Source organism: Alexandromys fortis, unplaced genomic scaffold, assembly GCF_014885135.2.
Source record: "Alexandromys fortis isolate MF-2015 unplaced genomic scaffold, M_Fortis_MF-2015_v1.1 scaffold_137, whole genome shotgun sequence".
Lineage (NCBI taxonomy): Eukaryota > Metazoa > Chordata > Mammalia > Rodentia > Cricetidae > Alexandromys > Alexandromys fortis.
In genome coordinates this window covers 52651-66984 of record NW_026068009.1, presented here as the reverse complement: position 1 = coordinate 66984, position 14334 = coordinate 52651, and the positions used below count along the sequence as shown (strand labels likewise).

Below are 14334 nucleotides of genomic sequence, written 5' to 3'. Positions count from 1 at the left end.
CAGATCTCTCACTCTATCGTAATGCTCTTTGAATCACACATGACAGCAGCATCATGGGAAATGCAAAGGCCAAAAATACTCATAGCTGAATGGATGAGCTGCCAGCTACCCAGCCATTTGCGAATATTATGACAAGCCATACTTCCTGGTGACGATCGTTCTGTTCTTTCTTACGGTGGCATACTGTTTTTTTTTTTTCTTTTTTTTTCCTACCCAGACTGGGGATGTTGAAATGAAGAAACTGAGATGTGACGGTCATGCTAGCTGACATTTCCTCGGTGGCATTTCTACGTCAGAGGAAGGCATGGCCACATTTACTAACTGCCTCCTATTTTCTGTTTCACCCTAGTTTCAGATTAGGAATGAAAAAGACAGATCTAAAAATTTACAGACCATAATTTGTTTTTCATGACGCAGTCAGCAGAGAGCCCAGAGGCCTAAGGGTCACCCACAGACCCAGAGAGTTTGTGAGTTTTGTCAGGAGGTCATTGGTTGCAGGAGGACTGATTGGGTGTTGAGAGGTGATTCGCTGGCCAGCGTGGCTGCTAAACACATTCGTTCATCATATGGATGCATTTGCCTGTGGGCTCTTTAGTTATAAAGCTCTTCACAGAGACCGAGCTCTCTATCACAACCGGACAGAAACGCTTCAAAGTCGGCAAAGCTAGCCTGACCAGCTCTCATTTCAGAGGAGAATCAGAGGCTCAGAGCTACTGATCTGCCTTGTTTGTACAGCTGGGAAGCAGCAAAGGTGCCAGAAGCCTAGTTTCATCTTTTTCTTTTAAAAAATGAGAACAGCTTAAATGAAAAAAGTTAAGTAGTGACCTAGCAAGTCTCTTACTGTATGTACTCAGGTCATTCAAGAGGGTCAGTTTAATGAAGAGATGTTTTCTACCGAGTTCTGTTTATGAAGTTGGCTGTTTACTAGACTAAAGTTGTCATGTTTGAATCACTGTTCAAATATCCCTTCACTTGCTTCTCTCACCCCTTTTTCCTCAGAACTAGTACCAAGACTAGAAGCCATCTGAGGAGAGCCACTGTCCTCTGTGTCTCAGATGCCCACTCTTAGTAAATTCCAATTCACACTGCATTTTGAATAAGAGAATGAGTTATGATCTTGTAGTGTTCATGAACTCATTTGGCCCATACGCTGAGTACAAACATTTGGTAAGGTGGAAGGAACCAGGAGGTTTCAACTAAAAGGCAGGAATCTAAATGAGAATGGGTGACGGTGGACGAGATTGCAGGAACAAAAGTGTCTGCTGAGGAGCAGTGAGAAGTACCTGTTTTGGGCTTATTTTGACAGAAGAACCAACAGGAGTTCTTGGCAGTTTAGATGCAGCTTGTGAGAGAAAGAGAGGATTCAACTCATACTGTCATCTTGTCTTCAGAACCCAGGAAGGAGAAAGGAAGGAAGTGTTGTCAGCAAAGTCAAAGACTGAGATGAAAAACATCTGATGAAAAGGTCAAGGTTAGTTTTGCAAATGTTGAACTTGAGATAGATGCCAATCTTCTTGACTTTTTGTAGTATATGTATGAGCTGTTTTTAAATAATTTATTCTTTGTAAATTCAGTAAGCAACAATTTTCACATAATGTGTTTGAGAGAGAGTCTCTTGTAGCCCAGGGTGAGCTCAGACTCACTATGTGGCCAAGGATGTCCTTGAATTCCTGATCCACTATCTGCATCTCTCAGTTCTAGTCTATAGGTAGGAGGGACCACTCCCAGACAAGTTATAAGCATATTTTTAAACTATTGATAGTTATATTCAAGATAAGTCTTAGACAATGAGCATGTTTGAAAATATTTCAATAATGTATTTATAAAAAGTAGGTATTTCATGGAAGTTGCCACAATATTTAGTGAAGATACTTTTCCTAAAAGTCATTTGAGTTGACTAAGTGGGAATAATTAACTAACATTCATGCTAAATTTTATTTAGTGTTTTTGATTTAGCATGGTTAAATTATAATTGTCAATATCCTACTGATTTCATAATCATAACCTTCTGATTACAAGAGTCTCAATGCTTACAGGGCTAAAGTAATATTTATTGTTTAATACTACTTAAATTGGCAATATATCATGTGAGAAAGAACCATATTGTTAAGAAAATATGATGCCATCATAGGCTGGCTCTTCCAACAATGATACTGTCTGACTTCTTTCTACTGGGCTTTCTAGAGAAATAGAGCTAATAATATGCATGAAGATATTCAGTGAGCAATTATGATGATTTGACTCATGCAGCTGTGGGAGTCAAGAAGTTCTGAAGCCAGTGGTGTCAATGTAGTCTGAGGTCAAAGACTTGAGAACCAGGAGAGCTAATGGCGTATGCTTCTGCTCTCCAGCCCTTTTGTTCTATCCTAGCCCTCTTGGGATTGGTACTCTCTCACAAAGGTGATGATGGTAAATTCCTTTCACTCAGCCTAGAAAGTGCTGACCTCTTTGTGAAACACCTACAGACAATCTCTAGTTGTCTGGTATAGCTTGGTCCAATCATTTTGACTCACTAAATTACTATCATGTAATCTGTTCAAAACTCCCAAGACCCTTATCTTTAATCTCAGCACTCTGGAGGCAGAGACAGGTGGATCTCTGTGAGTCTGAGGTCTATGAAGTAAATTCCAGGACAGCCAGAGCTGATACACAGAGAGATCTTGTCTCAAAAAAATGAAAACAAAACAAAAAAGATCTTTCTTGTGTCAGTACATAATGAAGCTTCAGTCTGTTTCAAATTCTACTTTCTGAAAAGTTACTCACTTAGCTGCCTCATTGACATAGGCACAGTCAATGTAGAAATGGCAACCTGAAGCATGAAACAGAGTATATAGTATATATCACGATTTAATGTTTGTGAATATCATTATCTTGATATTATACTCTTTGTTCTGGGCCCATATTATCTGGAAGTTTTAATGAATAAAGTGTTTTATTTGTTTATACAATTTTCACTTATTCCTTATTTTTATAAGGCAGAGATTATATTAAGTATGGGAACATAAGATCCCCAGAGCAAGGCAAAATAATAATGTTAGCAGGGAATGTTTACTGGGTAGTTACCCTGTGTCAGATAATATGTGATCTGTATACTGTATGTTGGTCTTGGAAAAGCTCCACTAATGATGTTCCGTATCAACAAATTACAATCATATACTTACGGGTGACAAACTGATGCTATGACATATGCATATAGCACATAATGATGGACTTATGTAAATTAACATGTCAATTATCTCAAATGCCTATGTTAACTTCTCATTTTATACTCTTTGAGCAATATCTCTCCATTCACCGTATCCCAGACCTCTGTTAAACACCATTTTACTCTTTGCTTTTAAGAGTCTTATTGCTTTAGAATATATAGTTTGATTAGAGTCTGAAGTTTGTTTTTCTTTCTCAGGCTTATTTCAACTTAAAATAATGCCCTCTTGATTCCTATACATTGTAACAAATGATAGAGTATTTTCTTTTTTAAAGTTGAGTAATATTCCAGTGTGTGTGTGTGTGTGTGTGTGTGTGTGTGTTTGTGTATGTGTGTGTGACTTGGGCACTTACACTAATTCCATAACTTACCCCTGGCTTAGTTCTAAATCAAATGGCAGACAAAACAATATTGGTCAGACAGAGAACCAAATATCAAGTTAAGGATGAATGAAGCTAAAGACGTAGTCAAAGTGACAACCACAAACTACAAATGCTGGACCTTGAAATTAGAGAAATTTCTCTTGGTAGACTTATGACATCCTGCTTGAATATAAGCTTTTACAAATGAAGAATGACCAAATAAAGGAGATAGGTTGGGGCATGGGTCTGTAAGCAGTTTCCCCTAGGAAAAAGGGAAGAAGAGGTCTGGACTATTTGATCATACTTCCTCTGAAGTTATTAAGGCAATTTCAGCCTTATCCAAATTACAGGCATAGCATCCTTGGGAATGAGTGTATTAGTTCTTTGGATGCTTGCAATGACTAGGGAGTAGGTCTTATACTGTTTTACAGATGTGGAAACCGAGGCACAGAGAACATCAGCTCTAACTTCCCCAGTCCCACAGTGAGGATGCTCTACAGTCAGGGGTTTGCCCAGGAGGGCACATTTTCACTCATACTTGCTCTCTTGAACAATTTTTTTTTTGCCTTTTCTTCCAGTTTATTTCATGTTTCCACCACGATAACAATCCCTTTAATTTAAACTAAAAACCATAGACTTCTTGAAAGGGTGGCAGCAAGGGAACGGCGGTGCCAAAGACAGAAGGAAAGGTGCGTGGGGCTATCAGCAATCGTCTTGACTGGGCTCTTGAAGTTGCTGGCGGCTTGGCGCTGCAGTTGGTAAGCCATTGGATGAATCTTGAAACCGTAGAGCCTGGGTACAAACTGGTTGGCGGGACGTTTGGGCCGGTACTCTGGATGCACCATGAAAAACGTGTGAGGGAAACCGGTGCTGAAGTAGGCGCCGTTGGTGTGATGGTGCCGTCACGATTTGGGTGTGTACACATCCATGCACATGGGGCAGTAGAGCTTCTCCATGGCCTCGCCTGGGATGTCCGAAAGGCCAATAGGAAGCATCGGCTGGTTCTCACAGTACACACAAAGACAGACAAAGACAGTAGCCAAAGTCTCCCTGCTGGTACTTTTCCAACATTTGGGTGATGCCTCGGTTGGTGAGGATGTAGCGGGTGTGGATCAACCCATAAAGCATCTCCGCTGCCTATTCAATTAGGTTACTGTGGTTGGGGTTGTCTTCTAGCTCTTCATCAGGCTCTAGGTCCAGGATCATGTCTAGAGCTTGTCGATAGTGAGGCACCTGCTCATTGAGCCCAGTGAGATTAAACTTGTCCTGGATGTAGTCTTCATCCACCTCATAGAAGAATTCATTGCCACGGAGCCCACAGACCCAGAAAATTCAGGACACCTCCTCAGAGCTACTCATCTTCACGTCGGCGACAGGGTGGGGGAGTTGTGCTTCGAAGGAATGACTGTGACTGCTGCGGTCCAGGAAGCGAAGCCGACCCGACCGCCGCAGCTGCACCTCCAATTTTTTAAACTTGTATTTTCTTCATCCTTTTAAAAGTATTAATTTATTCTTTGAAAAATAATAAGGAGGCAAGGCTGAAAAACATTCTCTAAAAATTTCGTTCAACTTTCATCGTCTCTAACATGCTTTTAAGTTTATTGTGGAACTGTCTGGGTGGGTTTAGTTTAAATTCCTCAGAAAGAGGATAGATTGGAATAATATTATATACAACTTGAAATATTATTTTGATGAACAGTTATAGTAAGTAGGTAACTGTAACCCAATTCTGTGTTCACTGTGGAAAACCTAACAGTTTAAAGAGTCACAGACAGATGGAATTTTGCTAATGCGTCCAAGAAGGAAATGTGATTTCACATGCATATTATATGCGTGTTTATGAATGCAATCATGGTGTCTGGAGCCTAGGTAGGAAACTCTGATGCAAATCAGTGAAGTGAAGTATAAAAATAAAGCATTGCATGACACCTCCTAACGGAGAGCCATGCTGCTGCCTTTAATAAAACCACTTGGGGATATAAACCCGTTTTGTAAGTGGCTGAAGGGCTCTGAGTTTCCCTGGTGAAATTCATACATCACTAAATGAATGTTTGCTGGCTATAATTCAAGGAGCAGCATGCTCAGCATACCTCCACGAGATGCCAGGATTGGGATCGCCACCAGTAAATCCTGCGTTTACTTTGTATGAGAAATATGTAGACCGCTGTACACGTTTTTTTTCTCTCAAAAGAAATTCACTGAAGCAAGGATTTAGAATTATAATCTAAATGAAGACTAGAACATGTGATTTAGACAACAAACACACATTGTGTGTGTGTGTGTGTGTGTGAGAGAGAGAGAGAGAGAGAGAGAGAGAGAGAGAGAGAGAGAGAGAGAGAGAAAGGGCAAGGGCACTCACTGTGTGCTTGTTTCCAGCAAAGCTGCCTTTTAATGCTCTGGTTACAAAGTGTCCAGCCCATGTTTAAATAGACCAAGGGCAATTTGAAATAGTGTTTTTTGATGGAAGTTCCCCCCTCCTCAAAAGTCAACTTGAATTCACAAACCTTCAAAAAGTGGCTTCACATCAATGTAAGTTCTACTTATGGAATAAATAGTTCACAAAAGTTAAGTTTTTTTTTTTTTGTCAAATGAATTTGGTAGTTGGCAAGTCTCAAAAATCTTTAGTTTTAAACCTTGAATAGATTCTAGCTGGGTGTGCTGGTGTATGCCTGTAATTTCAGCACTTTGGAGGTTGAGGCAGGAGTGCAAGGCCTGCCTTGCTGCATACTGAGTTTAAGGCTAGCCTGAGCTGCATGAAACCCTGTTTAAAAAGTCAAAGTTCCAAACAAAACTCACCCACCTACCAACCAACCTACCAACTAACCAACCAAATAAACATCAAATAAATTCCAGCTGGTGAACTTGAACTTCTCCTCCAATAAATCACAGTTACATTATTTGTCTACTAATATGTAATGTTGATGACATGTTAAAACCGAGCGTGTGACTTGATCTGGTGGGCTGACCAACTCAGCTATCACCCAGGCCCAGAACCATGGCTATGAGTTGGTCCACCCCAACATCCACTTCATCTTTAATCTGTTGGAGCAGGTAATGGGGACAAACTTACAGATCCAAAACGGCAGGATCTCCACGACACAGAACAACACGGTAGTCAAGAGGAGCCCCATTGGGAGCCTGCTATCAGTGGTGTAGCAGAAGTCAGAGGTCTCAAGCCAGGCTAATGACTCGTGGGCAATGAACACTTGCAGGCAAAGATGAATGGACTAAAGGGTAAACTGTGTGACTCAATGGGTCACAGCAGCTTCCGAAGCAAGATCCTTCTTCTTTTTCTTGTTTCTTTGTTTTGTTTGTTTTTTTTCTTTTAAATTTGGTTTCATTTTGTTTGTGGGGAGGTTGTAAGGGCAGAGGACAGATTTGAGAGGACAGGGAGATAAGTGGAATTAAGAAGCATGATGTGAAATACACACAAAAAAATCAGTAAAAGTAAAAAAAAACCCACACAAATACTATGCTCAGTGCGTGGCCATACAGAAGGAAGTGGGGCACAGTCATCAGAATAGTGAGGCTTCATTTATTTGCTGCTTATTTTGAGAACAGTGACCTAGACCTCTTGTGAAATATCCTTCTGCAGTTTCTCCACCTATAAATAACTGGCTTTGAGGCTGGTGGCTTCTAATCAGTGAATTATGATTGCTGACTGGGGCTCCATTATCAACCACAGCATTGATGGGGCATTTAATCCTCATAACAACCCCGTGAAGTAAGAATTATAATTACTTTCATTTACTCCCAAGCATACCAACGCCCAGAAAGTTTAGCCCACTTGGAAAAAAATACCGTCAAAAATACCATGTGGATATAGCAGATATTTATTTTGCTTTGCTACTTTCTGGACCTCAGGACACTCCATGTTTTCAACTCTTGCATAATTTACTGAGTTTCTGGGCAACCACCGTGGGCTGGCGAAGGATATACTTAGTATACACACCAAGTTCTACAGCGGTGTTTTAAAGACCGAGAAGGACATATTCACCGGGATTGAGAAAAACTTTAACAGGCAGTAAGTAACAAAGCTGCCTTAGAGGTCTTTCTTGGGAGTACCTTCCGCATGTATCTAAAGTCTTCACCTTTGTCCTTTTAGTTCTACAAGGCTATAGTTCTTTGTAGACATATTATAGTTTACCACTGTCTCATAGGCAGAACTACCTCTCTGTCTTTTGCACATGGAGTCCCAGAATAGACCGTACATTTATTCTCAGGGCTGTGTTTAGCAGGGTGCTTATCTATGGTGGAAATGAAAGCATACTTGAGAAAAACACTGAATGAAATTTCTGGATACGAGGGATCTGCAGTTGGTTGTTTACCAGATCAAGTTATCATTTACAAACTCTTGATTTTGATATTTTTAAGCCACTTGGAAAATATATTACTTGACATTTTAAAAGGTTTTCAATTTATCAGTTGAGCCTGATGTGTCCTTCCAGCTGCACAGACTGCTGATGCGAGTTCATAGCAAAGGCAGAGACAGCTGTAGCCCTGCCTAGGCTTTAGTGGAAAACCACAGAGCAACTATTGAAGCTTAGAGCAGAGGGAGATGCCAGGGCTAGGCAGCCGCCAGCCAGCAGACAGAAGCAGGAGGAGTAGGACATACAGAAGGAAAAAAGGTAAAAAGCCCCGAGACAAAAGATAGATGAAGAGAAATAGGTTAGATTAAGTTAAAAGAGCTAGCGGGACAAGCATAAGCTAAAGACCAAACATTCATAACTAATAAGAAGTCTTCATGTCCTGTTTTCGGAGCCGGTTGGTGGCCCAAAAGAAAGCCTGCTACACCAGGCTGGCATCAAACTCACAGAGATCTGCCTGTCTCCGCCTCTCAAGTGCTGGGATTAAAAGCTTGTGCCACCATGCACAGCTGGATTTTAGAATATTTGCAGATGTCTAATGAGTTACCTTAGTGATGAGACCCAACCCTAAAAGAAGATTCACTTATACTTTGTATGTACCTTGTATAGAGAATCCTGAGAATAATTTTGTACATAGCTCTCTTGCAGTATGATTACAGTCTATATCATAAAGTCACGAGGAGCTTTCCTCATACAGAGTTAGCTCAGTGGTAGGAAAATTTCAGATTCTGAATTGTTTTGTACTTTCATGCGAGGGTGCTCAGTTTGTATTTGCAATAATTTTTTAATCCTTGGGAAATAACTTGTTCTTATTTCATTTGGATGAGAGGTCAGAAATGATTACTCAAAAGTGAAATATGATCTGTTACTGATGTTACAAATTGTCTCATCAGAATCCATGCCTGTCTGTAGTTTTATGATCAGTCCTAGTACTGGGCTTATGTCTCAACGTTAGAGTTGCAGATTACATGGCTACCAAAGCTATAATTGCTTTTGATCCTTTATGATAGCTAAAGTTCGTTCACTTTAACTTTAGATCATCAAGGATGTATTCATTTGGAAATCACCACAAAAATAGAAAATTCAAAAGTGGAATTCAAAAAGGAACAAAAGCTAAAAAATCCAGAAAGAAATGTTCAAATGAATGCTTCAAATTTGAACAACTGGAAGCTGGGGAAGTGAGCAAAATCCACCTAAATCCCACAAGCCGGGGCATTATGATTTCTTTTTGTAAAGACATAATGAAAAATGAGCAAGGAAATTATTCTCATCAGATCCACGACTGGAACTGACCAGATCAAATCTGCAATATCAAATTCTCTGTGAAAGGAAGTAGGCATCAATTAAATTAGCAAAAATAGAAAAGAAAACTGTTCATATCAAATTCATTATTCAGATGCAGCAAATGTATCTTTGGCCCAATGATCAGAAGTTGAGGAGAAGCGTATTCATAAAATCTGAGAGTTGGATAAGAAAGTCTGAAGTCTTTGGAGCGCTTTTCTGTTTATTGGATGATGGTTTTGGAAAATGGCTGTCATATCCGGACATGGCTGAGGTTGTTTCTAGCAAGGCGCCATCCGATTCAAATCAGTGATTACAGTTTTCCGTGGGATAAACACGGCAGAAAATTTATATTTCACTTTAAGTACAATTCTTCAGAATTCGGACAGAGGCTATTATAGTCTGATTTCAAAGATGAAGCATCCTGCTGCTATTGTTACACTGTTATGTGTTTCTCAGTTTCATGATTGATTCTGGCAAGTGGAGATATTTATAACTGGAAACACACTCTTGATTAGAATCACATGAAATTAGGCTGAATATGGTGGTGAACTCCTGTAACTTCAATACAGACGCAGAAGGATTGCAAACTCCAGGCCAGCCCGGACTACGTTAGGAAACCCTGTCTCAAAGCAAACATGCAAACAATGAAAAATGTCTTAAGAAGCAAAGAAAAATAAACAAATATAAGGACTAAAAAAAATCCAACTAAGTGACAGGTAATTGATATTTTGTTAACAAAAAGGAAATACAGGTTGGCATATATGCTTATATAATGAACTTAATGCAGAAAGATAATAAGGACTAATATTTAGCAAAGGCAACCAGGACTATCAAAGCATTAATATTTACAGAAATACAGAAGACAAATTAGGTGAAGCATAAATTATTGCAAGCATGGTGACCAGGTGGATGGCCATGTAATAGCATTAAAAATAAGGAAAATAGAATTTCTTTTTAGGTTGAGAATTTAAATTTTAACTTTTTAAAATAAGAAAGTGGATATAAATACTATTCAATTTAACTGGGTTTCAAAAATATTGAGAAGCTTCTTAAATAATAATGAAATTGTGAAACGTTGGCTATGAATTTATGTTTGAATGTGTTCTATCCACAATAGCCTTAGCAAAAGATTATGGCTATTTTTAAAAGAGATGCTGTTCAACAATAGTTTAAAAACTTCAAATGAAACAGTATGACTTTTTAAAAATTGTTTTTATTGAGCTATATATTTTCCTCTGCTCCCCACATTTCCTCTCCCTTCCCCTTTGACCCTCTCCCATGACCCTCATGCTCCCAATTTACTCAGAAGATCTTGTCTTTTTCTACTTCCCATGTAGATTAAATCCATGTCTCTCTTAGGGTCCTCTTCGTTGTCTATGTTCTCTGGGATTGTGAATTGTAGGCTGGTTTTATTTTTTTGCTTTGATTTATGTTTAAAAGCCACTTATGAGTGAGTACATATATTTGTCTTTCTGGGTCTGGGTTACCTCACTCAATATGATGTTTTCTAGATCTATCCATTTGCCTGAAAATTTCAAGATGTCATTATTTCTTTCTGCTGTGTAGTACTCCATTGTGTAAATATACCACATTTTCCTTATCCATTTTTCAGTCGGGGGGCATTCATGTTGTTTCCAGGTTCTGGCTATGACAAACAGTGCTGCTATGAACATAGTTGAGCACATGTTCTCGTGGTAAGATTGAGCATCCTTTGGGTATTTATCCAAAAGTGGTATTGCTGGGTCTTGAGGAAGGTTGTTTCCTAATTTTCTGAGAAATCGCCATACTGATATCCAAAAGGCTGTACCAGCTTGCATTCCCACCAGCAATGCATAAGTGTTCCCTTTACCCCACAACCTCTCCAGCATAAGTTGTCATCAGTGTTTTTGATCTTGTCCATTCTTACAGGTGTAAGATGGAATCTCAGAGTTGTTTTGATTTGCATTTCTCTGATGACTAAGGATGTTGAACATTTCCTTAAGTGTCTCTCAGCCATTTTAGATTCCTCTGTTGAGTGTTCTCTGTTCAGGTCTGTACCCCATTTTTTATTGGATTGTTTGTTCTTTTGATGACCAATTTCTTGAGTTCTTTGTATGTTTTGGAGATCAGCTTTCTGTCTGATGCAGGGTTGGTAACGATGTTTTCCTGTTCTGTAGATGGTCATGAAACAGTATTTCTATACTGCAAGAAATTACAGGTGATCTATGTAACCAGTGGGACATTTCATTAAAATAGGAGGGAATCACAAGAAATATGAACATTTCCTTAATTACGCAGAAACTGTTGTAGACTGTTGTCCATTATTAGACGCGAATTACGGTCTCAATTTGTGAAAGGTGGGAATGAATTGAGCAAGGCAGAGCTCTTTTGCTTTTCTTTGTTACAGTCAGTGTTAAAAACGAAAAATGAAAAGAAGCTCAAGATGTGCTCAATGGTGCAGAATCTGCTTTCAAGATACTTGAAGATTTCATAAAATCAAAGAGATTTACATCTATGATTAAATGACTTCATGATACTTTAGGGATACTTTATTATAAGCATTCTCATTTAATATCTGAACACAATATGTTGGTTTCACATTCTGTTGTTTTAAACTGTTGCTGACAGTTGCCATTGTCCCAGCAAGACAAAGTTTCTCCCAATTATCAGGAAAACATACCTATTTAAGAATTCCTGATTTGTCTGCCACTATAAAAAACCCGAGTGACAGCAGAATAAGTAAGTAGTCAGTTTATAGACATTTTGCAAGATACACATACATTTAAAAATTAATTATGTTTTGTCCGGTATGTCATCACCCACACATGGCTGGACTGTAAGCAGGACTCCCACATAAACACACTGGAAGCTATACTGTTTTCTTTGATACTTTGTCAGTCTTCAACCACGCACAAACACAAACCACAGCTTTCAGTTGGGAAGGTAGAATGGTAGAGAATGTTACTTTGGAAGTTAACAGTGTGTTAGGCTTGTGTAAAACTTGGGTGTTTAGATATGCATGCCCTCATTTGTATCCAGCAGGAACAGAGACTGGTCTCCCCCAACCCCTGGATTGAAACAGAACATGAGAAGACTTCTGTTACAAGGGTTGTATCTTTTCTGTAGCCTTCTCCTTCCTATCTTTCAAATAGATATGCCCCGTAAAATCTCAGAAGCGCCAATTTTGCTGTTATCCCAACTGCTCAGTATTTTCCTCCTGATTTGGTGTCTTCAACTTTCTCGACTGGAGAAAGTGTTTTGGTATTGAGTGGACCCGTCTAAGTCAACTTTTCTCCTGTCCTAAAGAAATTTACTTTTGTTTTTTTCCCCTGGTTGCTTCCAGGGAGAAGAAATGTCATCCCATCTAAAAGAATCACTAATTTGCCAAAGTCTAGACCTATTAAATGGAACATTTGATCACAACAAAGACTATGCTGGTATATTAAGCAGTTATGAAACATGGCATGTGCCAGAGCTGTTAAAATCACAAGTTCTGTTATTGCCAATGTGGGAAAGCAGATCACTTTTAAATGTTCGTGTGAACTTGTACTTTTTCATTCATGTAGTAAGTGAGATTCCATGGGAACTTTTTCAGCGTGTGTCCAACGTTGTAAACAGAAAGTCAAAATACACCTAACATTCTCACTGGCATCCATAACATAGTGAAGGAGGCAGGGACTGCTACATTTTACTTAAGAAGACAAGCTATTTTTGCTTCCATCAGCACTGTCTAAATTAGCAGTACTTGCTCTAGGCACAGAAATGATCTTTATTCGTCCGTTCATCACCACAATGTGTTCTTTATTAATTCACATTTTTCTTAGATTGAACATATCCAGTCTTTACATGTGGAGGGTCATTGAAAACTGAGCAAATGCCTGTGCCCCCTAATTTTCAGTGCTTACAAAAATGTTGAATTGAAATGTCCCTATCATTCATTTGGTATTTTGTCAATTTGTTTCCCTTTGGTTAGCCTGATGAATACCACACATGTGAGCTTGGCTGGGCCTTTTGAATTAAATCCCACACTGAGAAGGAAATAACCCCTTGCATATCTTGCTAAAGATATTTAGAAGCGAATTTTTCACAAGATTAAAATAGAAAGTCCAAAGTAACTGATCTATTCCAGAAGTAGTGTTCAGCGAGGCTTTGTTATAGAGACCATTTCTATGTATACGACATTCATTAAAACAGAAAAGTTCTCACAGAAAGGCTCTTAAGGTGACGTTTTCCTCCATATAATATTTTTCTATATGTAATGCTCAAAAATGTAGTATTCTGGGAAGCATTACAAAGGACTTTCCTTGTAGATCTGTGCTTGTTTTAAATTTATTTTGGGTTGTTCTTTCGCCAGTGCTTCACAGTTTACATTTGTGGACGAAGGTCCTTGAGTATGTGTTTGTTCATGCTGACCCCACTTGAGTCATGTCTGACCAGTTTTGTCCAGTGCTATGTGTCACGTCTGCTGCTTTCTGAACCTGGGAGAATAGTCAGAAAGACTCTGGTCAAGAGAAACTTGTTTGTAAGTAAGTGTCCTTGTCTAACTCAGAAAGTAACTTTATCCACTCAAATATTTCTGTTCTGTGCTCTGTCTCCAAAGGTTCCAGTGGAAAAAGGCAACTATTTTTGCAGTGCTATGGCATAGGTAATCAAATTTGTGTGTCTGGCGAATGACTCCTCTATGTGATGCAAACATTTTCGACATTGCCAAAGGACTTTCTGTGACTTAGTGGCAGGTTGCGGGCATATGGGTATGTATGTCCGGCAACGTTTGTGCCAGGGCAATCTACTTTCTCTTGCTACTTAAAGCAAATGTCCAAACTAACTTTTTAGTGGCTCACTCATTCCTTTATTCAATGACTCTTTCCTTTGAGAACATTTCATTTTATGAATTCAGTGTTCATAGCAATTGGTTATAGAAGAATATTTTTATCTTTTTATTTGTTGTATATTGAGCACGTGTCCCCATGTCCCCTTCCATTTCTTCACACCTCTTCCTTTCCATTAGCTCCTTTTATTGCCCTAGACAGTTTTGTTTCTACTTTCACGCCATGCATACAAACATGGCTTCATGTAGCTATATAAAATCTAGGAGCCTCATATTTAGAAAGTCCTTGCCTGTAACACAACCTCTCAC

At 39.0% G+C, this 14334-nt stretch overlaps 1 pseudogene; it reads right to left on the bottom strand.

Moving 5' to 3' along the window:
* Positions 1-4184: 4184 nt before the first annotated feature.
* On the bottom strand, positions 4185-4932 carry LOC126513457 (casein kinase II subunit beta-like; annotated as a pseudogene).
* Positions 4933-14334: the final 9402 nt, after the last annotated feature.